Source organism: Grampus griseus (genome assembly GCF_964374135.1).
Source record: "Grampus griseus genome assembly, chromosome: 5".
Lineage (NCBI taxonomy): Eukaryota > Metazoa > Chordata > Mammalia > Artiodactyla > Delphinidae > Grampus > Grampus griseus.
Genome location: NC_138998.1, coordinates 96,783,708 through 96,810,387, shown reverse-complemented (window position 1 = coordinate 96,810,387; position 26,680 = coordinate 96,783,708). Strand labels below are relative to the sequence as shown.

The following is a 26,680-nucleotide window of genomic DNA, read 5'->3' as shown; positions in this document are numbered from 1 at the left end:
TGCTCTATCCTCCCATAGCCCCTGTCCACCCCCTAATCGTAGTGCTGACCAACTTGTTTAATATCTATCCTCTACCTTGGATCATAAGCTCCATCAGGTCAGAGACATAACTGAGTTTTAAGACCTTGGCACTTTCTGGCTTATAGTAGGCACTCATTAAACATTTATTGACATGAATTGAAGCAAATCAATTTTTCAGAACTTTTTTTTTTGTAAGGAATACTCAATTTCTTGAATTAATCTGTTTCCACTTTTAGCAGAAAGTGACAAAGCAATTAAAACAAGTTTATATGAAGAATTTAGTCAAAAACCAGAACCCACAGAATGTTCACATGTCTTTCCATATTGAATCTGACCTCAGATTGGTCTGTTTGACCTGTGTGATTTCCATGAATGTACTGAATAAAAACACAGGCATTGTTGGTGATGAATAATTAATTATTGCCCAGAAGATGAGCCTTTTTTGTAATGTTTTTTGAAAGATTTTCAAGAACAAAGCTTAAAACATAAAGAATTTTTATATCAAAATTCAGTCAAAGAGAGACAATGATACATAAGGAAATCCCTTTTAATCACAGACTCAGCTCCCTTCTCGTGTGAGAAAAGCCTGGTTATTTAACTCACTAAAAACATTATATCCAGAAAGAAAATTCTGGGTTATATGTTAAACTAAAAAAAAAAAGAGGACTTAGGAATCCCAGAGTAAAACACTGTTATCTATGAAACTGGGATATTTCCCAGACTTCAGCTGGGCTACTCCCCAAATATTCTCTCTCCTTACCCCACCCAAAGAACAGTGGCATCCATGGGAGAGGAACAGGTTGTAAGAAAGGGAAAGCCACAGTACATATAAAATAAAACAGCTGTTACCTCCGTGTGTTCTCCAAGCACCACTAGGAGGATTTAATACAGAAAAATAATAAAATTATAACTCTTGTAAGGAATTCAGTTATGTTCAAATAAAAGGGACATTGTTAAACTAAGTTTCCAGTGCCCCATAAACAAAATTCCAAAAAGCACTGAATGAACTGAAGCCAAGGAAATGCAAGCATTTCACTGACTTTCCAAGAGTTTAATCTACTTGGTCAGCTACTGTCAGAAGGAATGGTCAGTCTGTTGACTTTCAATAATAATGTTTGTGCCAGGCACAGGTATGGTAACATTTGTACCAAGCACAGATATTATTATTATTATTATTATTATTATTATTATTATTATTCCTATTTTATAGGTAAGACGGTAGAGTTAGAGACATTAACTAACTAGCCCACAGTCACACAAGTCACAAACGGCAAGTGGTAAAGTTAACATCAGGGCTGTACGCATCCAGGACCCAAGCTGCCTACACTGTTAAAAACCTGGAAACTTATGCTATTAAGTCATAATTTCTTAATAAACTGAATGAATGTGAGGTAGAAAAAATATACTATATTTTCTTATGTAATTTATCGCCCCAATCCAGGGCCTTACTTCTAAGAGATGAAATTTGCCATTTTGGAACTCTACCTGGGTACCAAAAGGCAAATCTGTCCTCAAACCAGAAATGATGAAGGGGGGGGGGGTCCCAAGAAAGTTTGGCTGCCCTGGACAATTTATTATGAAAATTAGAAGACTCTCTTCTGGACTTTTTTTTCCAATTTCAAATGTTTACAGTGATCCAGCATTGATTTTTCACTTCATTATCTCACATATGAAATCACTTCCTTTCCTGGTTTAGGACAAGGAAGCAATCTGAAAGCCTTCTGACTTTGAGAAACTACAACAACAAAAAAGAGAAAGCAAAGAAAAAAAATTGTGACAGTTATTCAGTAGTTACATAAAAATGAAATTGAATTAACAGTCTGAAAATTCAGGGAAAATGAGTCACTTTAATAGAAACAAGTGTAATAGTCACCATATGATTAATTGCTTTGTTTTCAGCCTTCTGAAAACACTTTCTCTTCTCCTCGCAAAACCCTTTCCCTCTTTTCTTTCTTTTTTCAAAACTCCTGGGATTTTTTTGCACATCTGCAAAACCAATGTCAGTTCCAGGTTCCTATTCTGGTGTTGAACCAATCTGGCTTCCAGTCTCAGAAAAGGAAGCTAATTCTCACCAGACAAACAAATGGAGGTGACCTAATACCTGGTGGGGGGGTGGGGGGCCTGACTGATAAATGACAGAGAATTTCAGGCCTGTCTGGTCCTAGACCACTGACAAACTAAACCACGTCAGAGCTTAGAGGCAATTGATCAGGTCATGGAAAAACAGGTGAATTTTACTTTTGAGTAGAGGGAGAGACTATGGGATAGAGAGAATTGTAAGAATAAGCTAAGTAGTATGGTTCTTTTTTAACAGAATGTTGTTTAGGAAAAAATCAGCAACGTGGGGATAATATTTTCTACCCAACTACCTTCTCAGTGATGATTTATGTCTCCAAACTGAGGCTGGTTTAAAGAAAAGAAAAAACATTTTGATGCTATCAATACATAGAAGTAATGCTCTCAGTTTGTGACTTTCTTTCCACTAATAAAAATCCTTGAGCCTGTCAGGTTTTTGTCAACCTCTATTAAATTCATGTAAATGTGGAAGTGAACAAAACAGAAAATCTATACTCTTTGGAAAGGGACAAAGTCATACTTTGGAATAAAAAATTTTGAAAGGTTAGGAGAGAATGCACTTAGGACCATTTGGGGCTAAAAACAGAATCAGATCTTATTATCCCCATCACGAACCGTGAAGAAAAACTGAGTTATTTGTGACGATTCAATTTGTACTTTTTTGGAGGGAAAAGATCCCAAACAATTCCTGGAAACTCTACTTCTCTGAGAAGATGGCATTTTTGCAAACTGAAGGTAAAGGCATGAGTAACATATGTAGTACATTTCCCCTTATAACACTGATCTGTTTGAAGTTGAGGGAAAAACCGCTTGGCAAGGTGTACTGGCCAAGCCAATGGCAAAAGTCATTTCAGTTTATCCTGATTCCTTTCCATGGTCCACCTCCAGCCTGCCGGACATCCGGGCCCATGATTTATAAGTCTTGATTTGAAAACCAAGCTGCTGAAGATGGCTAGAGAACCCCACTCTCCTTGGCACTGCCTTTTGCCCTATGTCTGCAGAGATGACGTAAGGGAAAAGATCTAAAGATTTTCCAGAAACAAGGTGGATTTCAAAGAGCATCAGACTGACTGTTTTTTGAAGGACTATCTAGCCTAAGAAAGACCTCATGGAACTGGGAATCAGACATGGGATCTTTCCAAAGGTAGAGTGATTCCCCAGCCTGGTTTGCCCAGGTCTTTCCTGGTTTTGGCCCTGAAGGTCCAGCATCTCTGGAAGCCCATCCTTCCATGCAAACTGGCACAGTTGGTCACCCCAGTAGGAGACTTTGGATGCCTTCGTGGCACAAATGTTGAGAAAGAAAAATCCTAGCAATACTGAGAACAATTTGTTCAACGTGAGCAAGGGAGAAAATTGGAATAAAAACCCTGATAATAGCGGCTGACATGCACAGAGCCCTTGTTTTGCACCAGGCCTCTGCTGTGTGTTTTGCAAACATGATTCCAGTTAATCCCAATTACAGCTTTGAAAGTTACTTCTTATAGTCCCCATTTTACAGATAAAGAAACTGAGGAAGAGAGAAATTCAAGTAACTTGCCCAAGTTCACACAAACAGTAAGGATAGAGCCAGAATGAATATCACAAAGTACACTGAATTTAACCAAGAGTGATCCCTTCCACTTTCCACCATTCAAAATCTTCTCAAGGGGCTTCCCGGGTGACGCAGTGGTTGAGGGTCCACCTGCCGATGCAGGGGATGCGGGTTTGTGCCCCGGTCCGGGAGGATCCTGCATGCCGCGGAGCGGCTGGGCCCCTGGGCCGTGGCCGCTGGGCCTGCGCGTCCGGAGCCTGTGCTCCGCGGCGGGAGAGGCCACAGCAGTGAGAGGCCCGCGTACCGCAAAAAAAAAAAAAAAAAAAGATCTTCTCATGCCCCATGCACAGCCTCTTTAAGCTTTAAGATGGAATTAGAACAGGACATATCTTTTCTTTGTTTGCTATCCCAGGAACTTGCTAGATGCCAGATGCTCCCTCAAGACATGGACTAAGGAAGAGAGAAAACAATAAAGCTAACGCTCGTTAAATGGCAATTGGTTTAGCACCTCCTAAAACAGAATCCATAAGCTTCTATGGAATAAAGCTATAAACTCTTACAGCAAAATTACTTGCATCCTGCATGACTTAAGACCTTCAGTGCCTTCTCTCTAAAACATTCTTTCAGTCATTGATCCTAGGCACTGGGCAACTTCTTGTGAGCTAAGCACCTTGCCAGACAGCTGCCCAGGAGCCCTGTTTAATCCTTCTCTCAAGGAGCAGTGGTGTTGTTTGAATAAAGTTGCCACTGTCATTGTTTGGCTTACCACTTAAAAGTATTATAGGCTCTGGGAGTGGATTTGTGGGAAAAAATTACAATTAAAAGAAATGTTAACAGTGTTCCATTGAAATACAAAGTGTATAGTTGCACAGGAGGAGACAACTTGTCCCAGACTGGTCACTAGAGGATTTATCTTATGGAGAGAAGCTGTTTTACATAAGCTGGTTTCCTGTAGAAAAACGGAATGCTGGAGCTTGTGGCTCTGAGAGGGGAGGGGAAAAAGGCAGTCTGGATGTATCTCCAGGTTAACACTTAAAATCAGGCAAATGGAAAACACATCCAACTGGGAGTCTAACCACTGATACACTTGGATGACAAATTCAGACTTTCACATTTTAACTGGGAGTCCCTGACATCTCTCTCCCTGGACACATCTGAAAACACATGTATCTACCACTAGAGGGCCAGAGTCATGGCTGTAATGCAACTGGCGCTGTCTTTTTTTGTATCCAGACCATCTGTTTTCGACTTAGTGTTTTACTGGACTTCCTAAAACCTGACCTACCTCAAAGTAAAATGACATTCTTTTTCCCCCAAGGGCACCCTCCTCCATGAAAGTAAAACATAAGCATTAGGACCAGCTGACTAGAGGAGGCAGTTTCTAAAGTCAATCACATAAACTTTCCAGATTCTCAAGAAAACAAATGACTCATGGAGATCTAGACGGAGGTGTCCAGTGCGTCCCAAAATTTCAATAGACGTAATGAGGAAATGGAATCTATCTGAGGAACTGACCTTTGTTCTGGGGCTATTGCAACTTAAAGGCACATCTGCATCCTACTGGCCACCTGTAAGCAGCTCCCTTTATGTTTGTTGGCAGTAGTCCCAGGGATCTCTTTCCAACCATCTATCCAGTATTCATCTCTCCTTTCATCCATCCAGTCAACAAATATTTGAGCATGATCTTAAGCTCGGGAGTACAGCAAAGATCAAGACAGACAAAAGTTCAAGAGTGGTGACGGAGAACATTTAAGAGACTGTTACAGTAAACAAATGAGAAATGATGGCGGCTTGGACTAGTAGTGGAGACAGTGAGAAGTGAACATATCAGTGATCCATTTTAAAGAGAGAGCTGACAGGTCATGATGGTTTAGGTACGGGAAATAAGGGAAAGAGGAGAATCAAGAATGACTGAAGTACTGGGCTTACACCATTGGGTAGGTGGTAGAGCCATTTCCTGAGACTGAATAATCCTAATTCAGGAAGGTAGAATGAGTCCTGTTAACTGTTACTCATTTTATTCCTTGTTTTCTTGAGATGCAAGAGGCTATGTATGCTTTCAGCCCTTGGCATCTGTAATGACAGCTTTTCAATGCAAATCTTTTCTGCATGTATCTCAAAACAAGCAAAAATTTGTTGGAGCCAGAGATACGTAAACTGTCAGCAAAAAGAAAATAACTCTCCTCAGTATCTGAGAAAATGAAAGAATAAACAAAGGCTTACATTCTGATTTTGCAGTCCTCCTTTGCTCCTGAAACGAGCAACTTGATTAAGTCATTAGTAAATGGGAATGCTACAGGTAGGGTTAGGGTGGGGACCTAAACTGTCTACTCTCTAGAACAATCTGCAAAGATTAGTGGATTCCTAGAGACTGCTTCTCTGAACAGCTTATTGTATTTCCATATTTCATGGAGTCTATGAGACAGAATTAAAAGGTCTTATACATTCACTCTGGAGCACTTCTCAAATTGCCTTTATTAAAATAAAAACACTTTATACTAGTATAACCCTTTCATCTAAAGGTGGAAGAATTTGCAATCAGCAAACTGCTTATTTATTAGGTGATACCCTTCAGAATCTAAATTAAACCTGGTGTGTCACATTGTATACCATACCCTGGTACACATAGGTTGGGAATTATAGGGCCAGAAGTAGCCTGGTATAGAGTAGGGTAATAATTCTCTTAGTAGACTTATTAACTACAACTGATCGGTGCATGAACATATGCAAAAGACTTCCCTGAGAATTCTAATTCTCATGTTGGTTGGGAAGCACCCTGTTTATCTGAATTCCTTCAGCCTGTGAAAGTTTATCCATCAGACCAGCCTCTTGAATAAGCACCCAGGGAGCTGCGCTGAAAAAACTACTTCTAGGACAAACATTCCGTCAGAATGATTAGACCAAAATGCAAATTCATTAACTCTGTGAAAATAACACATAGCTTCTTCTAATCATAATGACAGTGGAGTTTTTTATGCGTGCTCTAAAAGGTGCCACAAGAAGAAAGCTTATTAAATAATAAGAATTTCAGTCAGCACATCTTGTCAACAATGCTGAAAAAAATAGAAACCCAGACAGAAAATGTATAGTAAGTAGGTGGTCTTCCTGTCATACCAGATGACTCATCCTCCCCTCAGAAGCCCTCTCAATGGCACAAGCCACAGGTGCAGTCAACCCTCAGCGTTTCTTTGCGTGACATTTGAACTTAGGAAGAAAAGTATTTTGCTAACCCCTTGGTGCTGAATGTTTGACCTTAAAGCTTACCGTTTGTTCCCCTTTTGTCTCAATCCTCATGACTACAAATGCTATTACTAGTCATAAGATTGTTCAGTCCCTTTTAAATTCCAGCCTTGGTATTTGACTCTCTGGCCTAAACATAATAGGGAATACAAAAATCCTATCTAAGGGGCCTAATTCTTTCACCTTTCCTATGAGCTCCAAATTTTCCCAGCTGTATATGGAGCCAGCACCTACGTTAAGTTTTAGCAATATATGCCCCTGAATCCTTCACTGAGCAAGAAGACATTACTAGTTAAAAAAAAAAAAAAAAAAAAAAGGCATAGATTTGTGCATGGACAGCCCTGGAACTGAATCTCAGCATTGCTACTGGTGAGTTAGGTGACTTTGGGAAAGTCATCAAACCTCTGTTTTTCACAGTAAATGGAAGATACATGAAGGGCTATTATATAAATATACATATATCATATAAAATTCCTGGCACAAAATAAGCATTCAGTAAGCAGCATATATTATTATCATTGACAACATCATTCCATTTATGTAAAGGTAGGAACTGACTGAACACTATTTTCCATTTCAGCCTATGCCCGGCAAGGCTTAAAATCTTTGATCTTATGATTGGACTGTTCATGACCACACAAAGGTATGACACATCCAAGATACCTCTTAGAACAATCCATTTAAGAGAAATTCAGGCTGTTTTGAGTTTAGTCTGAAAAATCCATCCTAGTTTATCCATCATAAAAGATCACATGGGTGCAAAAATGCAAAAAGACTCATAAAGTGTCATTAGACACTCAAAGTGTCATTAGAAATGAAATTGTTCAGCTCATTCTTTATAGATGTGAAAACTGAGGCCCAACTAAGACAAGTAGCATTTACAAGGTCATGCAACTTAGTGATGAGCTAACATCAGAAGAGGACAAAGTCTCAATTAGGTTTATAACTTAAAACCTCTCCTACTCCAGTGATGGTTCTGATACTTTTTAACTAACAGTGGGTTTTCAGAGAGCTTGACTTGCCCAGCATTACAAAACAGTGATAAATTTGAGAGAGATCACTTTGTGTGGATGGAATTGCCCAATTCAAATATTCTCTAAAAGCTCATCTAGCTCTCAATATTTTATTATTGTTCTGCGTATTATTCAAGGAGACCCTTAACTACATGGACACATATTGTTCATCAGTCTCCAAAATGTTTCTTCTCTTCTAGCCAGACCAGTCTCTTTACAATCCCACAAACATTTATTCCATTGCCAAATCTTTCCCCATATGCACAATGATCTCCCCTCTCTTCTCTATTTATCCAATTCCTATTCACTCTGCAAGACCTAGTTTTCCATCTCTTCTGTGATGTAATCCCTCACTTGTCTGGCGTCATGAATCTCCCTTTCTTTGGAACTCCTACAGTCCCCAGGGCTAGCCCACAGCGGAGAACACAATTATTACTGGTATGATGTTCTCCCCACTGTTTCTTGTGTATATTATCTTCCCAAGTAGACTTATGGCCCTTGAAGACAAGTACCATGACTTAGGCTTATCTAGTTGCAGTGAAGAACACTATGATGGATGAACTCATAGAAAGTATTCAGTTAACACTCAGTTGATTGGACGGGGGGCAGAGAGGAGAACAAACATTTTCTTGTTTCTTTAACCATTCTTGATTAACTTCTGTGAATCCACAAAAGCTAATACAAAAACTTCAAACCAGCAAGTTTGATTGAGGTTTTGAACTAATTAGAACTAATTAGGGAGGACAGGAAAGGACAGCAGATAGGCTGCTCCTAACCCCATCCTACAATCCTTTCTTCAAAATGTGGAGAAAATCAACCTGAGACTTCCCAGGTGACTGACAGCTGTTTTTAAATGAGGTTTCCACTTCTGCAGCATCAATTTCCGGCAATAAGTCCACTCCTTAGAAGTGAAAATTTGGGGGGGATAAGAAAAGTCTTATTGAATCCATGTGATGACAGATGAATAATATGAACCTCCATGAGCCAAAATCATTTAAAAAATCAATTGCATACTTAATTGTACCAGAATGGCACAGCTTCATTATATAAACATGAAGTGACACTGGCGCATCTTAGGAAAAGACTTCTTATCCTCCCTCATTTTCTTTTAGCATGTATTTATTGAGTGCATCTTGACAATGATGATGATAATACTGACAGAATATTAAATATTAAATAAACATAAAAAAGGTAAAAGACCAGATTCAAGAGTCAAACAGTCTGGGTTTGAATTCTGGGTTCACAACTTGGTAACCATGTGGGCAAGTCACTTAACATTTCTATGCCTCACTTTCCTCATCCACTAAGTAGGAAAAATAATAGTATTCATTTGGAGATTTGTTGTAAGGATTAAAACAAGATAATACATGAAAAAAACACTTCGAATGTGTTTTTAAACACATAGTAAGCACTCAGTGAAGATTAGCTATTTACCATTACTATTACTATCATTATTAAATACTTATGTCAGGCACTATGCTAAGCAGTTTATATATATTTTAGCAGATATAAATTTTGTAAAAATGTGTGAGTGTGTTCACTGATAAGTTTCAAACACCAAGAGGAGTTCTTAGCCCACATAGACACTGAGTAAATAATTTACTCTTCGCCACAGCCTTACAATGAAGCAGGCACCCAGAATATCACAGTGAGCAGGACAATGTCCTAACCTTCAGGTTGGGTGAGGAGGAAGAGGGGCCATGCAGAGAAGACAGACAAGTCAACAGGGAATTCTGATAAAGGTTGATTGCTCTGATAAGATAGTACAGGGCATTTGCGAGAAGGTATGAGGAACACCTAATCCAAACTCAAGGAAACAACAAGGCTTTCCGGAAGAAATGGCATCCAGACTGAGACGTGAAGGATCTGTTCACCTGCAAATTAGAAGTCAGGGTATATGGCAAATCCAGCAGGTGAGAGAGTGTGGTCGTTCCTTTTTCTGTGTATAATTCAGCACAGATGAAATGAGATGGGGAGAGAGGAGCCACCAAGGTCGACGGGGCTCTGAGTGTAGTAACAGGGATGTGGATTCCATCCTAATGGCAATGGGGCCATGCTTCCTCCATCCCACTGGGTTCTCAAGAGTTCTACCATTTGCTTTGAACTACATTAACTTTGGTATTCGTTTGCCTATTTGCAAGTCCACGTTGCTAGAGTTATAATCACTTATGGCTTTCAGATCCAGGCCTGTTTTTGACCATCTTTGTGACAGTGGTTTCTAAGACCAAAGCTATCTTGAACCTTCTGAACCCAAAGCCTGTGGGTGGACAGTTATTATCAGGAATGGATCCAATAGGATCTGTTATTTTTGCCCCAGAAATTCTCATTTGGGTACCTCCCAAGTACCATACTATGATTCACCTGGTCAATCTCTCTCTGCTAAGCTTATAGCAAAAGAGGCAGGTTAACTTTTTGTGCATGGCTGACCCAACCTCAGAATGAGTGTATCTTATATTCTTTTCAAATATTAAATGACAGGTGGAGAATTTTCAGTGAAGGAGATAAGTGGCAAGATGTGGAACAAAAAAAGTTTCAGAATCCTACTTACCTTCCATTTAACATGTTCTTAATGCCAGTTTTTACTGTGCATGTATACTATATTACTCTGGACTTCCTAGGTGATCCCCCAGCTAACCTGAATTTTTCTTTCTAGAATTCAAGGTGATAACATTACGTAAGGATAATAATGATATGTAGATCTTCAGCAGGAGATCTCAAGGGAATTTTATATTCACTAAAAAGCAGACTTTTATATAAATGTGTCATGTCAGTTGGCGTAATTACCTGAGAAAACCTAAATTCAAACAATCTTTTCCATCACTGAGCCATGTGTGAATTGGTTTATCATTGAAGAATGAACTCCTTAGTGGTTAAGGTATTAGGAAAATTTTTAAAAAAGGCTGTGTTCGAAAACTGGAACCTAGTACTAGACTATAAGCTAAGAAAAGGCAGTCGTTGTTTTTGAAATTAAAACCGGTGAGGAAAGCAGATAATTTAAGTCAAACCCTTAGAAGGATGGTGAGGAATTTCAGAGAACCAAAACAAATGGGGGGAAAGACCCCATCATTATTCTCTTAGCCCTACTTTTCCAGCACTGCTTTGTTTGTGATTTCAGTGTAGTGAGAGAGATGAGGGAGGGGAAGACAGGTAAACAAGAGGCAGGAGAGGAGGAGTGGGGAGATGGACGAAAAGAAAGGGATGAAAAGATGAAAGGCATGGTGGAGAGCCTTCTCAGAGCCATTTAGAATTAGGGAGTAGCACTAAAGATAGGGGAGTGCAGTCATGCCATGCCCCTTGCTTACCACCAACTCCAAACACCAAGCCAGGAGGTACGCCTATTGGGTGGAAAGTGCAAATGTTACTCAGGGACATGCAATGTGAGTTATGTGGTACAAGATGGGACAAAGACATGTAAAGGACTGTTTAAAATGTCAGCTGATTGCTAAGCTGTCCAGTCAGCCAGCCAGTGAGTCCAGGGCACTTGCTTTGTGCTCAGTTGGTATAAAAGCTGTCATCACAGCCTAGATGGAGAGGGCCGAGAGGGAGAAGAAAGGGGCCTGATGATGCTCACAGGAGGGCAAAGGAAATGCTGCAAATCTACGTAGATCTGCTGTTTGAGGCAGAAAATAAATTGCTGACAAACTGGTAGTAGAAGAAAAGTGGCTCAAGTTCATACAAATATTCATCCTATTTTGATATCTAGAATATGAATCAGACTTCCCTTGTTTAATTAGCCATGAGGTTTGATGAAGAATAGTTTTCAAGTCAAGCAAGGAAAAACCAGGCTAATGCATGAAAGTACAAAAGGGCAGAAGAAACTATCCACCTTTCTTATAAAATCCCTTAGAATATTTCAGCAGGCGCTGGGTTTCTTAAGTGAGGGAGGTGCTGTGGCTAGCCCTGATATGCCTTTTGATGCTTAATTCAAAGTTCAGCAGAAGTTTAAAAGGAAATGAAATGTAAACTGATTACTCAATATATAATCACTTGGAGAAAGAGATCCACCCCAAAAATATTTTTGCCGTGGACTTTTTTCAGTGCCCTATTTTTGAAAATTCTTTCAATAATGTAAATAAAAAAAAAATTCCATGCTACTTAAGTGTTTGAAATAAAAGAATTGTCTTTTACGGAGAACCCTATGTGTCATCATTTTCTCAATATGCTTGCTTTAGTATGTGCTTTAAAAGACCCCAGGGGATGAAAGATGGGAAGCATATTCACGTGGATAGAGAAGATGGAGAATTACAGGCTCCTTTCCAGTGGACTAAAAGCAATTTAATGAAAACAGTCATATATGATATCAGCGGCCTTGCAAAAACATTCAGGCAATAATACACTGAAAAATGATTTAGCGTATGCAAAAACTCATACCCTTTGGCATTAAGGTATCATATAAGCAGAAGTAGGTACCCAAGAGGACTTATATTAAAATATGAATACCTCAGTAAAGAAAAATGTTAAATAGAGTTTAGAGATTCTTGCTTTAGAAATCAGTCATAGGATGACACACAGTGACACACATAGGATTGCCACTATTGTAAGAATAGTGGTTGTTAAGGGAAAATAGCTGCTCTTTTGGGCCAAAGAATACTTAGAACTTAGTCATGGAATTGCTGAACATTAAAGGTATGTGAAACCTTAAAAATATTTTATCTATCTTCTCATTTTATAGTTGTGAAAAACAAGACATTCCCCCTCACCCATTGCAATATCTAGAGGTAAATTCTTTCCCAAGGGATTAAGAGCTAGGAAGTGGCCATTAATAGACTGAGACTATCATCTCACCCATTCCAAGAAAACATGAAATATAAATTCCAATTTCTTTTATATTTTTATGACCTAATAAATAAGACCTGATTGGAACTAGAGAAATGGGACATCTTGACATGTCAATATTTGTAGAACAAACCTCATGAAATCAATTATGGAAATTCACAATTTTAAGGGATCTAAGAAGACTATCTTACCTTGAGAAAAAGTCAGAAGTCAAAGGGGAAAAAAAAAAGTATAAATAGATGACATCTGAAAAATCCTTTGTGTCCAGGAAAGAAATAAGCCTGAGGTGTGTGTTTAACAGCTGTATTCAGAAGAACGGCTATTGGGGGCAGTGCTCTCCTCTCTAATGAGGAAAGAAGAGGAAATGAATTTAAATTACAACCAAAGGAATTTAAGTTAGATCGAAAGATCTTACTGGCAGTGAAGGTTTTATGAACCCTGGAAAAGATTCCTGGGGAGGTTTTTAAATTCCCTATCTGGATATATTTAATAGAAGAGAGATACCTATCAGCGTAGGATGGTTGAGGTACAGACCTGCCTGGAATTAGCTTTCAGCTGAATTCTGTAAATCTAGATTAATTCCTGACAATGTTCGAGATGTCAAAGACAGCAAGTGCTAGACAATGGCGAAAAGTGTTGCCCCTTATTAAAAAAAAAACTCACCCAAAGTAATCATTTCCTTGGAAAATCAATTGGCATATGCTAGCTGGTTATGAATGGAATGTACAATTATAATACACTCTGGTTTTTATTTTCTTTTTAGCCTGGTTTCCAGTGGAAAGAAGGCTTATGAAATCTCTCTGGCAGGCTATGCCCTGCTTAATACTTTTTACTTTCCTTCTTTAGGCTGGTTATAACCAAATCTCTTAGAAGAATCTAGACTTAAGTAGCAATACATGCCCCTTCAGAGTAATACCTTTGTTTCCCTCCTAATTGAAAGAAGGAGGATGATTCCACCAATGCCATCACCTGCTCGCTCCTTACCCTCACAGACTCCAGCAAGTTCTCTGCAACTTGCAGAATCTCCCCTCATTTCCAGTGCACAGACAGAGCACTTGCACTCACAGTTCATACCAAAATTCTCTAATTTGTTGTACTTCTTTGTTTATACAGCTGTGTGTCTGTTTGCCCCATTGTGTTCACCCCATCTATTGTCTGGTTTTTATTGTGAGCTCCTGGAGGTGAGGCATGGAGTCTGTTTAGTTTGCTTTGCATGACACCACATGTGCACACTGTGCTTGACAGTGATGGTTCCTGGAATGACTGGATACTCAATCAATAGACTCCACGGATTAATCAAAGCTGGAGGCAGAAAACTAAGACTCAGTTCTTAGACTCTATGTCATCCCATGATCCTCCTATATGCAGCACACCAAAGCCATAAGAACTGTCAGGGACCATCAGGAACAAAGCAGTATGGAGAAGGGTCTGACCAGCAACTGGAAAATCTAATAAACCAGGGTCTGAAATGCACAGAAAGTAAGACTGCATTCATTTGGGAGTTTGCCCACCACCATGACCCTCCTTTCTCTTGTGTATAAGCCCAGTCTTGCAGGTGCTCTCACTTCAGAGCATCATCCGTCAGATTTCAGACACTCCACAGAAAACTATCAAGTTCACAGTCTCTCAACTTTCTTATTTCTTTATGTTTACAACCCAGATATTTTCACCAGAATTAATATTTTTCCCTTCCCACCAATCTCTCCACAATCCTCCTTCAACCTTACTTTATGCCAGCCTTCCTCAGTGACCCAAGAGGACAGAGACAAGTCGATCCACGTTTCTTAGCTGGGTTAAAAATTTCCAGTACCTGTTCATCCCTGAGTGTCTTCAGAGTTACATCAAAGGACAAAATGATCGATAAAAACCCCTCCCTCACGAAAAGCACAGAAAGTGACATTTCATTTAATTCAACAAATATTTTCTAGGTACCAATTATGAGCCATTCATTGTGTGCTGAGGAGAGAAAGGGGAGCAAAACATAAGCTCTATCTTCAAAATGTATATACATGTGTGTATGAGTTAATTTAAAATTTTATCAAAGGATCTTAAATATAAGAAGATTGCTTTATTGTAGAATCATGGTAAGGATTAAATAATATATATGTAAATATACTTAGCACAGAACTTGTCAAGTAAGACATCCTCAATAAGTAATAACTATTACTATTGCTACTGGGTTATGGCTTAATTTAGGGCAGTTTTTTTGTGAAGGCTCTCCCTGGAGATCCAACTTGACCTTGGATTATGGACAATATGTTTGATTGTTATGGGGGTAAGAGGAACCATCACATTCAAGCGCAAAAAAAAAAAACCAATTATCATCAAAAACATTGAAGTCAATATTTTCCCATCAAAAATGGAGCTCAACCATGTTCTGATATTCCAAGAGTCTGGCTGCAGTCTTTCTCTGTGAAGATTCTGGAGTATTCAGAACATTGACCATATCCCAAACACACACAGCACAATTTTTCTCCTTCCTGCTTCCTTCTACCATGTTCTGCATCAAAGTTATTCCACAGACAAGTGACTACTAAGATACACTTGAAGTTTTTCACACTTATTTCAAAGGTACATAAAATGATTATTTGGGGGCATCATTTTAATTAGTTAGCTGTTACTGAATCAGTATCATCAATTAGTCTTCAATAAGAATAAATCCATTTTTAACTGGAGGTGAAACCAAATCAAATTTTACTCACCCAAAGCATTTTTCTTAAACTTGCCCAGAACAAATTGCTTCACAGGTCATCTTAGATGAGGTATAGTGCCTAATTAATCAATTACTCAATTATTTAATTATATGGATGAATATACTAATGGATCATAATGCAAATGCTAAGGTGATTGAATGCAAGGATGTCAAAATATAGTCAGTCCAAACAAAGGAATTCACTTACTTTGCACTTGTTGGTTCAATTTAAACATTGCTGTATAATGCAAAATATCTGGATAACTGAAAAGAGACTCCATATAAGATTCTCCTTGAATATATATAAAAGCATAGGCTTAGTCTTTTTCCTGAACTCTGTTGTTTAGAAGATCTCTGACCACACCTTGAACCACCATTATATTCTTACTATTTTATCCTCTCTGAAAGTTATCTAACAGTTTCATTTGAAAAGGGCTACAATTTCTCAGCAAGGATGAGGAACTTCTAGGAAACGTTTGATATATTTCTAGCAATGGGAAAAGTGTCAGGAGGATGTACCTAGAATGAAAATCTCATTGACTTCTTCCTCTCAATTATCGCTTCTTAACTTGCATTATGAAGACCTAATTTTAGATTCCAACCATTGAAGCTTCTGCTCTCCAGTTTTCTAAACTAAAGTCACCATTTCTCAAATTTATTTGCATATTGAAGTGTTAATTAATTTCTCACTTCATCCTTCCTTATTCCAAACAGGTAGGAATTTCAGATATACTTTAGATCTTTAGATCTTTTCAATCCTTTCTTCTACCAGTTCATTTATACTTGGCTTCTTTGAACTGTGTAACCATAATATGGGTCTTAAAAATAAAGGAAAATGAGGGCTTCCCCAGTGGCACAGTGGTTAAGAATCTGCTTGCCAATGCTGGGGACACGGGTTCAAGCCCTGGTCCAGGAAGATCCCACATGCCATGGCACAACTAAGCCCGTGTGCCACAACTGCTGAGCCTGCACTCTAGAGCCCGTGAGCCACAACTACTGAGCCCACGTGCTACAGCTACTGAAGTTGTAGCTTAGAGCCGGTGCTCCACAACAAGAGAAGCCACCGCAATGAGAAGCCTGCGCACCAAAACAAAGAGTAGCCCCCGCTCACTGCAACTAGAGAAAAGCCCACACACAGCAACGAAGACCCAACACAGCCAAAAATTTTAAAAAATAAATTAAAAACTAAAGGAAAATGAGTGTCTCTCTAACTGCAATGTACTTGAAAGTAGGCCAGTTATCCACAATCCAGACCCTCAGTAGTGGCTTAGTACAACCTTAGGAGATTTTTTTCCTCTCTCCTAGTTTATCAGGATTTAGTCATTAATTCAGAATTAACCCTGTTTCAGTAGATATGGAATTTCACAATCCTAGTTTTATCTGAGACATACAACCTTAAGTTTTTATAAAAATCAGCTGAAGGATGAAGGCGTTCCTTCGGATGGGTGGAGAAAAGGAAATGGCCCGCCCACCCCTTGCTCCGGCTCTCCAAACATTATTAATGAAACCAAATCAGATGCACCACTCCATGGGACTGTAAGAATAGCTTCCAGGAACCTCAAGGTACCTCACCTAACTGTCCTTCTAAAGCCCTGGCATTTCTAAACAACTCAAATGCACGTTCCTGTGGAAATCTTGTGCCCAATTTAATAACATTGTTAAATCAATGAACATTTTCCATGCTCCAGACAACTGCCATGAATCAGTTCAGTAAAATACAGTGTCCTTTGAAAAACCTGAAACTAAACCCTGGGATAATGTCAGTGGGATAAAAATAAACAGTTCCTTTGTTTTGCCGATTCCTAATTGACCAATCTTCTTTAATATTGTGTGAGAGAATAGGATCTGTCTTCTGATGACCTTTACTCACTTGTTGCACAGTTTTAAGGATTAAACGAGACCGTACGGTTAACACAATTAGCAAAGAGACTGGCCCAAAGGATGTGTTTAATAAATGTGTATTTCCCATCCCTTCAAGAATCATAAGAATGCGGCCTGCCTGGCTGTGGAGGAAGTTCACAACTGGTGGGGATAGGCTATGTTGGAACATATCAAAACTTGAGCCTGAGTGTCTGAATGTTATATCATTTCTGAAATGGTGTGGTATATCTATAAATAGCAATTCAGCTTTTTCTCATGAATTTTATAGAAACAGGTCTCATTACTGCAGAATCTTGTGGTCATAGTTGGCCACTGAGACCCAGCCACTAAGGTTCCTGCAGTTCCAGAGTGAATGACACCAAGAGGAACACCTTTAACTCTCATCTACTCAGTGGGGCAATTAAGACATCTCCCCATTCCAGAGGTTTGTTTTAAACCAGCCTCAAAAGATGAAACCCTGTTTTCAGCACTTTCAGAGCTGAAAGGGGAGTCTTTCACTAAGGTTTGCTCCTTACCCAGTAAATAAATCACATGTTCAGCAACACGAAAAATATTGGTGGGAGGTGCACATTCTTCAATTCAAAGCAAAGAGCCTGTTGACTGGCGGTCTAGTTTTGAAAGCATCTGATTTGACAGGGGAGCTCTCATCGCACTACTGAAATAATTTTACGTTGTTGTGATTTTGTTTGTGGGATTTTCTTTTTTTGAAATTGAAGCAATGTACTTTAATCAGAACCATCAAAGCTTTGAAAAATGTCCACAAAACTTACAATGTCTGGTTTTGTTTCAAAAGTACAAAAAGTATTTGCAAGGCATCCAGCAAATATTTATGGATCAACTACCACGTGCCCATCCTTGTTCCAATTGCAAGGGATGTTACAGTGAACAAAACAAACAAGTTCCCTGCTCTCGAGGAGGAGTGGGGAGATAGGAAGGGTTGGTGTTGAATGAATGTACGAATGAATAAAAGGTATGATTAAGTAGGGAACGTATAAGGGCTACTGTGCGATGAAAGAGAATTAGATTAGAGATACATGAAAATGAGTGGCTGACTTTAGATCAGACGGTCAAGAAAAACCTCTCTGAGGAAGTGACATGTAAGTTGAGATTTAAATAGTGAAGAGCATTCCAGGCACGGGAAGAGCAGAGGCCTGAAAGCGGGGACAAGCACGATGTTTCCCATAAGGAGAAGGCCAGTGTGGCTGGAGAATAAAGGGCAAGGGGGAGAGGGGGCTAAATCGGGAGGTAGGCAAAGTAAGAATCATACGGGGCCTGGAAGCTGGGAAAGAAATTTAGGTCCGATCTAAGTGCTATGGGGCGCTATTGGATGTGAGAGCGGGGCTGTTAAGTGGGTAAATGGCATGATCTGACTTAGTCTTTCAAAGTTTACTGCATCTGCCGTGAGGAGAGTGGAGCAACAGTAGGTACATTTTTAATGCAACTGGAACCATGGAAGAGTTGTTAATAAGGAAATGTGGAGGGGAAGTGAGGGCGGTTGAGTCTAGGCGCCGCTGTGGTAGGAGGGGCCGTGAGGGGAGTGAGGCCAGAGCGGGGCTCTGAGGAGGAGAAGCCTGGTGTTCCTTGAGACGGCCTGAGGTGAAAGAGTCAGCCTCCAGCCTACCCGAGCCCCCAGAGCTGCCCTGTGGCTGCCTTGTCCTTCAAGTGCAGGAGCCAGTTGAAACGTGGGGAATGGAAGCCAATGTGACCGTCTCAGTCTGGCAAAACAAGCCGCAGGGGTCTGTTCAAAGCGTAGTGAGAAGGATGGGTACCAACCTGTGTCGGAAGCCATGTCCCCCGGAATCCTTGGAGGTGCTGCCCAACATCTCTGACCTGGGTCTGAGGGCTGTGCCCCGAGTCCCTACCCTGGCTCACATCGCCTGGATGCTATAGATGAAGCAGAGCCTTCTGCCCGGGTCAGGAGCATACACGGCCCCTGAGGAGCCCCTGGAAGCCCAGCCCTCTGATTGTCATGCAGCGCAATGCCTCAGGGCCCAGCCTGCAGGAGATGGAGAAGAGGCTCCTGGCCTCGAAGAAGCCCTGCCGGCCCTAAGCCGCCTATGGAGCTGCAGGATGAGCTGTGCCACCTGCGCAGCCAGATGGCTAAAATCGTGGCGTCTGATGCAGTTTCGGCTTCATTAACAACAGATTTCTTACCTCCAGAAAGTTCAAAGGTCTCTCCCCGCTTACCTTGTTTTGGATCTTCATTCCACTCTACAACTTCCTTCGCCGTTAGTGACATCGCCGAGGAGACCCAGGTAGACTCCCTGAGCTTCCATCAGTCCTCCTGATTTGTTCTGCCAGCCCTGATATTTGCAAACCAGAACACAAAGCTACTGTGTCTCTCTGTCCCAGGCCAGCAGCTTTGCAGACATGATGGGTATCCTGAAGGACTTTCACCGGATGAAGCAGAGCCAAGATCTGAACCCGAGTTTATTGAAGGAGGAAGACCCTGCCTTCCTTATCTCTGAGTTTACTCTGAAGGAAGAAGATATCAGTAGAAGAGGAAACTGATGGCACTGAGCTCTGCAAACTCAGTCTCCTGCTCCGGGAATTCCTTCAATAGCTGCCTTCCTCACAGCAGATGTTTCTGCCTCTCAATTAGAAATCTTCTGCAAGAGTCTTGCCAAAAGCTTGCACTAAAAGAGAAGAGCTGCATTATATGTTTTCCATATTTCAAACTTAGCAGAAGCTAAGGCCTGTTTTGAGCTGAGACATGTTGCAGCTAATTGTATAGGTTGGAATGTCCCAGTTTAAAGGGTGAGATAGAAGTTTCTGTTTTTTTCTTGTCCCTGGGTGAAAACAGGTCCTAAGTGAATGACCAACTTTATTGTATTAAACTCTGGACATGTAATATTAATTTATTTTCCAGAAAGTTTGTGCAATGTATACTCCCACTTTACCCAAACCAACATTTAATGTTATTTTTTTATCTTTGCCAATTTGATAACCAAAATTTTAATTCAATTGTTTAATTCACATTTCCTTTACTTACTAATGAGGTTGAACATTTTTTACATGGTTTTTAGCCTTTTTTTCTTTTGTGAATTTTATGTTCATATAAGTGCTCATTTTTTAATATGGTGTTAGTATTTTATTCTTGGTGATCTGTAAGAGCGCTTTCTCTAGGAAGGGTATTAAGACTGTCTTTGTCAATTTTTGCAGACAAATTCCCAGAGTGACTTTTACATTCAATTTTTAAATTTTTATTGTAAAAATATCACACGTACAAGCAGGTACGCTCCAGTTTTCTGTTGCTGCATAACAAGCCACATCAAAATGTAGTGGCTTTAAAACAACCAACATTTTATTGTAGCTCACAATTTTATGGGTCTCAGCTGGGAGCTTTTTCTCTCTCATGGCTTATTCACCTGGTAGATTGGCTGACCTGAAGGGCCTCAAATGGCTTTACTTGTATGCTTAGTGCCATGGCTGGGATAGAAGGAAGGCTGAGCTCGGCTGGAATTGCCAGCTGGAGCACCTAAATGTGGCTGCTTCTGCACGGTGGCCTCAGGGTACTCAGACTTCTTAATTGGAGGCTCAGAATTACAAAAGACAATATCCCAGAAACAAGGCAGCAACTTCCTGGCCTTTTATGACCCAGACTCAGACGTTACATAGTGTCACCTCCGCTGTGCTCTATGGGTCAAAGCAGTCACGAGCCCTTCCAGATTCAGTGGGAGGGAACACAGAGGAGGGCCAAAGAATTTGTGACCATGTTTTCAAACTTCCATAGGGTACAAAACATTTCAAAGAATAAAACAAATTCCACTTCACCTTTTAAGTTGTTTATAATGTTTTTAGTAAGCAACTGGTTTTTAAGTACTTACATTAATCTCTTTCTTCTTCTTTGTGATTTCTTCCATTGCTTTGTAATTCATTTTTTAAAATTATTTTCAAAGTGTGTGTCTACAAAATCAAGGACATTATCAGTTACTATATTGGGAGAAATGACTTTACGGTCTTTAGATACTTTAAGTACTATGTATTCTGGCTGCATTCATTTAATATAATTCTTAATCCTTTTCCTCTTTAAATTTCCATCAGTGATACATTGGAAAACTCATCTAAAAATTCAGGTTAGCCATACATTTAATTATATAGTTGCTGTGTGGAGGGGAAAAAAAAGAAGTGTGACTAAATAGTTCTTGCTTCATACTTTGCCACATTTCTGGTTCATTCTTCCAAAATGAACTGAAATGCAATGAGCTACATTTGGTCTGTGTAGCTAGTAGTTCCCATCAGGTGTTGCGATGGTGCTCAAATACTGAAAAATTTGATTCATTTCATAAATGTGATTGTAGCACTCTTTCTTACAGTGTTCTGAATGACAAAGCAAAAAGGTGTCCTCCTATAACAGTATTTAATTAGTAATTATTTTAAAGGACATTCTTCTGGCTAATAGAGAGGAAAGAACTCCTTGTAAACATATATTGTAAAAACTCAATAAATGCTAAATGATGATGCTCATCTCATGCTCTAAAAATTTAAGTTGATTTTTTTTCAGTTATTTTCTCTGTTTCCAATAGTGCATTTCAAAAACTGGTTTTGTCTTCTGATTATGGAACTGTGAAAGCTGTGCAGAAAGAACTAAATTGAATAAGATGTATGACACACACATAATCGTGATCTTCAGTGTTTCTATTTATCATGTGTATCTTTCTCCTATTTTATTTTCACCATATCCAGAAAAAAAAAATTGGAGGAAGAAAACATTGGAAAAAATCTTATTGTCTAATGCAGTTAGTCACCATGAGGGCGGGGGTCATATCTTTTTTGGTTTTTTTCAACATTTTACCTGCAGCACTAAGCACTGTGCCTTGCACATAGTAGTGCTCAATGAATATTTAGTGAAGAATGATTTGGGTAGAGGCACAAAAGTATTTACCAGCCTGTTCCTGTGATCTAGTCTGAATCTGGAGAGTTTCTTTTTCATGGAGGCAGCTATGTGTGTGGAGCATCTCCTCCATATCTGTTTCCACTACTTGCTATTCATACCACACAAGCAATGGACTGGAAAAGTCAAGCACTTGAGTCCATTTACCATCTGAACTTTATTATGAGAGATCATTTGAGATTCCATGGCTTTCCAGAGACAAAAGGTTCTCAAATCACCTATGGTTAGCCCAAACTTTATTTATGTCTGAATATCCACAAGTTGAGCCAAAGTTCAGAATGCTGCTGCGTCCACGCATCAGGCCCGAGTACCCGTCAGAGGTTGGGCCTTGTGTTTTGCGTACACTCGTGTTTTATAGACATTCAGCAACTAGAACCATTCAAGTAGTTCTTCATTTTGTGTTGAACACAGAATACAGGTAAAGTCCAGAACTATACTCTCCAATATAGTAGCCATTACCCACAAGTGGATATTTAAATCCAAATTAATTAAAATTAAATAAAACTAAAAATTTAATTGCTCAAATGTACTAGCCACATTTGAAGTGCTTAAATAGCCATTTGTGGCTAGTGGCTACCATATTGAACAGTGCAAAACGAGAACATTTCCTTTATCACAGAAAGTTTTACTGAATAGTACTGTTCTAGAATACATCACTTATATCACATTGCAGAAATTCTAAATTAGATACCCAATTCTGCACTTATTTCCTAATCGACCAATCCTGGCTTTCAAATCTTTTTATTTATCTAAGTGTCTAAAGCTTCCCTGTTTAAATCTTTTTTGAACAACAAATATAAATAATATTTCCTAAACAAGTCTCTGTGAAATATACCAAAACAAAATAGAGACTATCTACTATGCAAAACACAGAGTTAAATTTCTGAAATTCAGTTTAAATGGGGAGAAGTCCCATATGACTCGTAAAAAGTCTAAATTACACATGGTTTATAAAGCATACTCAACTAAATTACATCAAAAGCTCAGACGAAAACCTGAAAGTATTGCTGAATTAAAGCTCTACCAGACCTGATCTGATACATAATAGAGAATAATTTCTAACTCGAATACTACTGTATGCAAATTGGATGGAAATGTGTTGATGGCAGAGGTCACTCCTCTTAAATAAACCTAACTTTTCTCCCTGAGGTATTACTTCCTTATAAATTTCCTTCCTCTGTAGCAACTGCCCACATCCTTTCTAAATTATCTGTAACCTGTATTAATGGAAATTAAATTAATGGGAACCTAGCACATAATATAACCATGAAAAGCAATAACTGTATACTAAAAAAAAAAGGTTTATTTGGACAAAAGCTATATATAGTATATGTATAAAAATAAATAAGTGCATATTTGCATATACAGAAATACAAAAAATTATTCTCTCTCCTAATCAGCATACAAAGACCTCTAATATCAACTAAATGTGCACTTACATTTCGGTCAATAACAGCATCTTTTATTGAAGTGTGTCTTTATACATTGCTGGAATGTAATTTCTCCTATGATCCCAAAACAATACACTTTGATCATAATCCAGCTTCTTGTTGTCTTTCCAATTGAGTAAAAGTATCCTCTTTTTTTCCTACTTCAGAAGCTGTTCCGGAAGTGGAGTAGCGTCGGGTGAAGAGACAGAAACCAGCCCCAGACGTGCCACAGGAAGGCACAAGCAAGGACGGTAGTCCTCGATTCCGCAGGCGGGCCGAGTCTATATGTAAGTGTGAGAAGCCATGGAGGGCGCGGTGGCCTGGGGGCCGGTGGTCCACAGGCGCGGCAGCTGCGGTGGCGGAACTCACTGTCGCTGTTCGGGAGACAGGGGCTGTTGGCAGACCCTGGGGTACCCGGCCTGCCTGCAGGTCCTATCTCCCACCTTCATCTCCACTGCAAAAGTCTTGAGACCATCGCTACTAATGCCAGGTTTTTAAATCCCTGAGAGTAAAATACATGTGCAGAGTGTGATTCGAGCTGATTTTTAAGCCCAGGCATGTTGAATAGAGTCTTAAAATAATCATTGCCATAGGACCTGACTAGATATCCAAGTGTTCACCAGATGCTAGAAGCTAGATTTTGCAAAGGAAAATTGCTAACTTAAGCTTCTTTTCATGATTCAGCAGAGGGTTTTAAGTAATAAAAGATCTGGAGATTTGTAAAATAAATAATTCCAGTGCAAATGGGAAAATTAAAATAATCTTATCATCTCTCAGTCATGTCTGTATGTGCTTTTCTACCATTATCAAATTTCTCTTAATTGGCCCAATTTTTTTTCTGGCTGATACTTTACAGTTTTATGAGTTGTAATGAAGAAATGATTCCTATACTACCAAATGTAAAATAGATAGCTAGTGGGAAGCAGCCACACAGTGCAGGGAGATCAGCTCGGTGCTTTGTGACCACCTAGAGCAGTAGGATAGGGAGGGTGGGAGGGAGACACCAAGAGGGAGGAGATATGGGGATATATGTATACATATAGCTTATTCACTTTGTTATAAAGCAGAAACTAACACACCATTGTAAAGCAATTATACTCCAATAAAGATGTTAAAAAAGAAATGATTCCTTTCAGATGACTGAAGTGCCATGTACTAAATTTTCCTAAAGACAATCTAGGATGTATGAAACAGAGCATGATATAATGTATATGGTTTCATTTATATACAATATTGAATATATCAACAGTGAAAAATAATAACAGCATGCCAGAATTTCTTTTATTCCTTAACAGATCTCTCAGTAGAAGCAATTAAAATGTAAAGTACATCATTAACTTTTGAACTTCGACAGAAAAAAATATCATACATTTCTGACGAGTAGACATTATCTCATAGTATCCACAGCCATCTTATGCATATTACCCTTGCCTGGTCTTAAGTGTGACTTCTGGACACACAACTCAATGTTTCCTAATATTTAATAGTACAATGGCTTTTTATAGTCTACTTAATTTTATTTAGTAATTGAAAGAATGAATAGTTAAGATTCCTCAGATTTTTGTGTTCTTGCTGGAGGTGCACTTGAACAAAAAGAAAAACATAGTATCTAGCTCTATAGTTAATGCACATGACCACATCCTGTCTAGAATGAATCCATTCAGAGTTCCTGGAGAAATGCAAATACATTATTCATTTTCCTAATGTATCACATTTTACTACGGGCACCACTAACTCTATCAAGGCCAGATGTTAGCCAAATGAAATATTTATAATGCAAAACCACTGAATTAAAAAATATATGCTCATTTAAGCAACAGGTTATAGAACTCAAGCCAATCACATATTTTGGAGAAGCTGAAGGAGGACGCCTGACGTGTGTTACATTCATAATGTCAGGGTAAGGTTCTGAACTCAATCCAGAGAAACTGTATAACTGTTGCAGCCAACTAAAGCTCAGCTGCTTCTGGATTTCTTGTAACAAAATCTTGCTGCCAAGGGCACTGATGGGCTCACCCAGTAAAAAATTACAATAATAATGTTAAAGTAAATCATAAAAATGCAGAAGGTGGTTATTATAGGGCAGAGGAAAGGAATTGCTTTTAAAGTTATGATGGAAATATCAAAAATACATTTTATTGAACTTTTAAAAAATTAAACTTTGTTTTTAAACTAGGGTGCAAAAGCAAGGAAATGTAAAGGTTGTTCAATAAACGATTTCATTCAATGGTCAACAGCAATGATTCAGCAAGTGAAAATAAAAATTATATTTATTTAACATAGTCAATTCAGGCAGAACTAAAGCTTATATTCTGATAGTTTTCTAGTAAAAAAATAACCAGATGAAAGTCATTTTTAAGGAGGAATTTTGACTGAAAGGGAACAAAGAACTTGAATGCATGTCTTCTCAGTGAAAATGAACTTGGCATATGCTTAATTTCACATAGTATAAAACTAAATATTTCATGTGGTTTTTAAGTTCTAGGAAGAAATTCATTTGAAACAAATGTAGAAAATAACCCCAAAATTTAAATATGAAAACTATGACAGACTTACATTTAGGGAAATAGATCATAATAAGTAATCCTCTGTATGCTCTCCAAAAGTAAAGAATGTAAGTTTTTAAATTATTTTTTGGATAATCTGGAATTTCCTTTCTGATCATCTTTATACCTTCTGAAAATATAGATTCCTGAATCATATATCATAGACAGTTTGGTAGATTCCATATTTTCCTCAAGTTGAATAACATATTTCTAAGTGACATTTATCAGAGAAACAAGCTCCATTTGCTCCTTAAAATACCTGATGTGTCTTACACACAGTAAGCACTAAATAATATTCTGAATTGAACTGAATTATTTCCACTTTCTGTTCAGAGATTAATGTGTCTCTTGGATTCACACTAGAGAGATGGTGTCTCACACATGTGGATTAATGAGCTACATCTGTAACCAAAAATATCCATGGAAAACCTGCTGAATTGATCCATATCTGTTTTATTAATCAAGCCCAGTGTGGAAGGGCTTTCTTGTGGTTGTACTATATTTGGAGATAAATAGAGTGGGGAAACCACACTTCAATTTAGAAGTTGTTCGAAACATTGAAGAACGTAGGGTTTTGTAT

At 38.9% G+C, this 26,680-nt stretch overlaps 1 protein-coding gene and 1 pseudogene across 4 annotated transcripts in view; both read left to right on the top strand.

Moving 5' to 3' along the window:
- COL8A1 (collagen type VIII alpha 1 chain) overlaps positions 1 to 26,680 on the top strand; it is a 154,557-nt gene that overhangs the window by 75,944 nt on the left and 51,933 nt on the right. For all 3 annotated transcript variants that reach the window (XM_082655587.1, XM_082655586.1, XM_082655588.1), the window contains one exon: positions 23,722 to 23,841. The gene's annotated coding sequence lies outside the window, so the exon portion shown is untranslated. The remainder of the gene's footprint in view (positions 1 to 23,721; positions 23,842 to 26,680) is intronic.
- Positions 18,920 to 19,877, top strand: LOC309822826 (mitochondrial fission regulator 1-like; annotated as a pseudogene). The gene has a single exon. The product of its transcript is annotated as a mitochondrial fission regulator 1-like (transcript).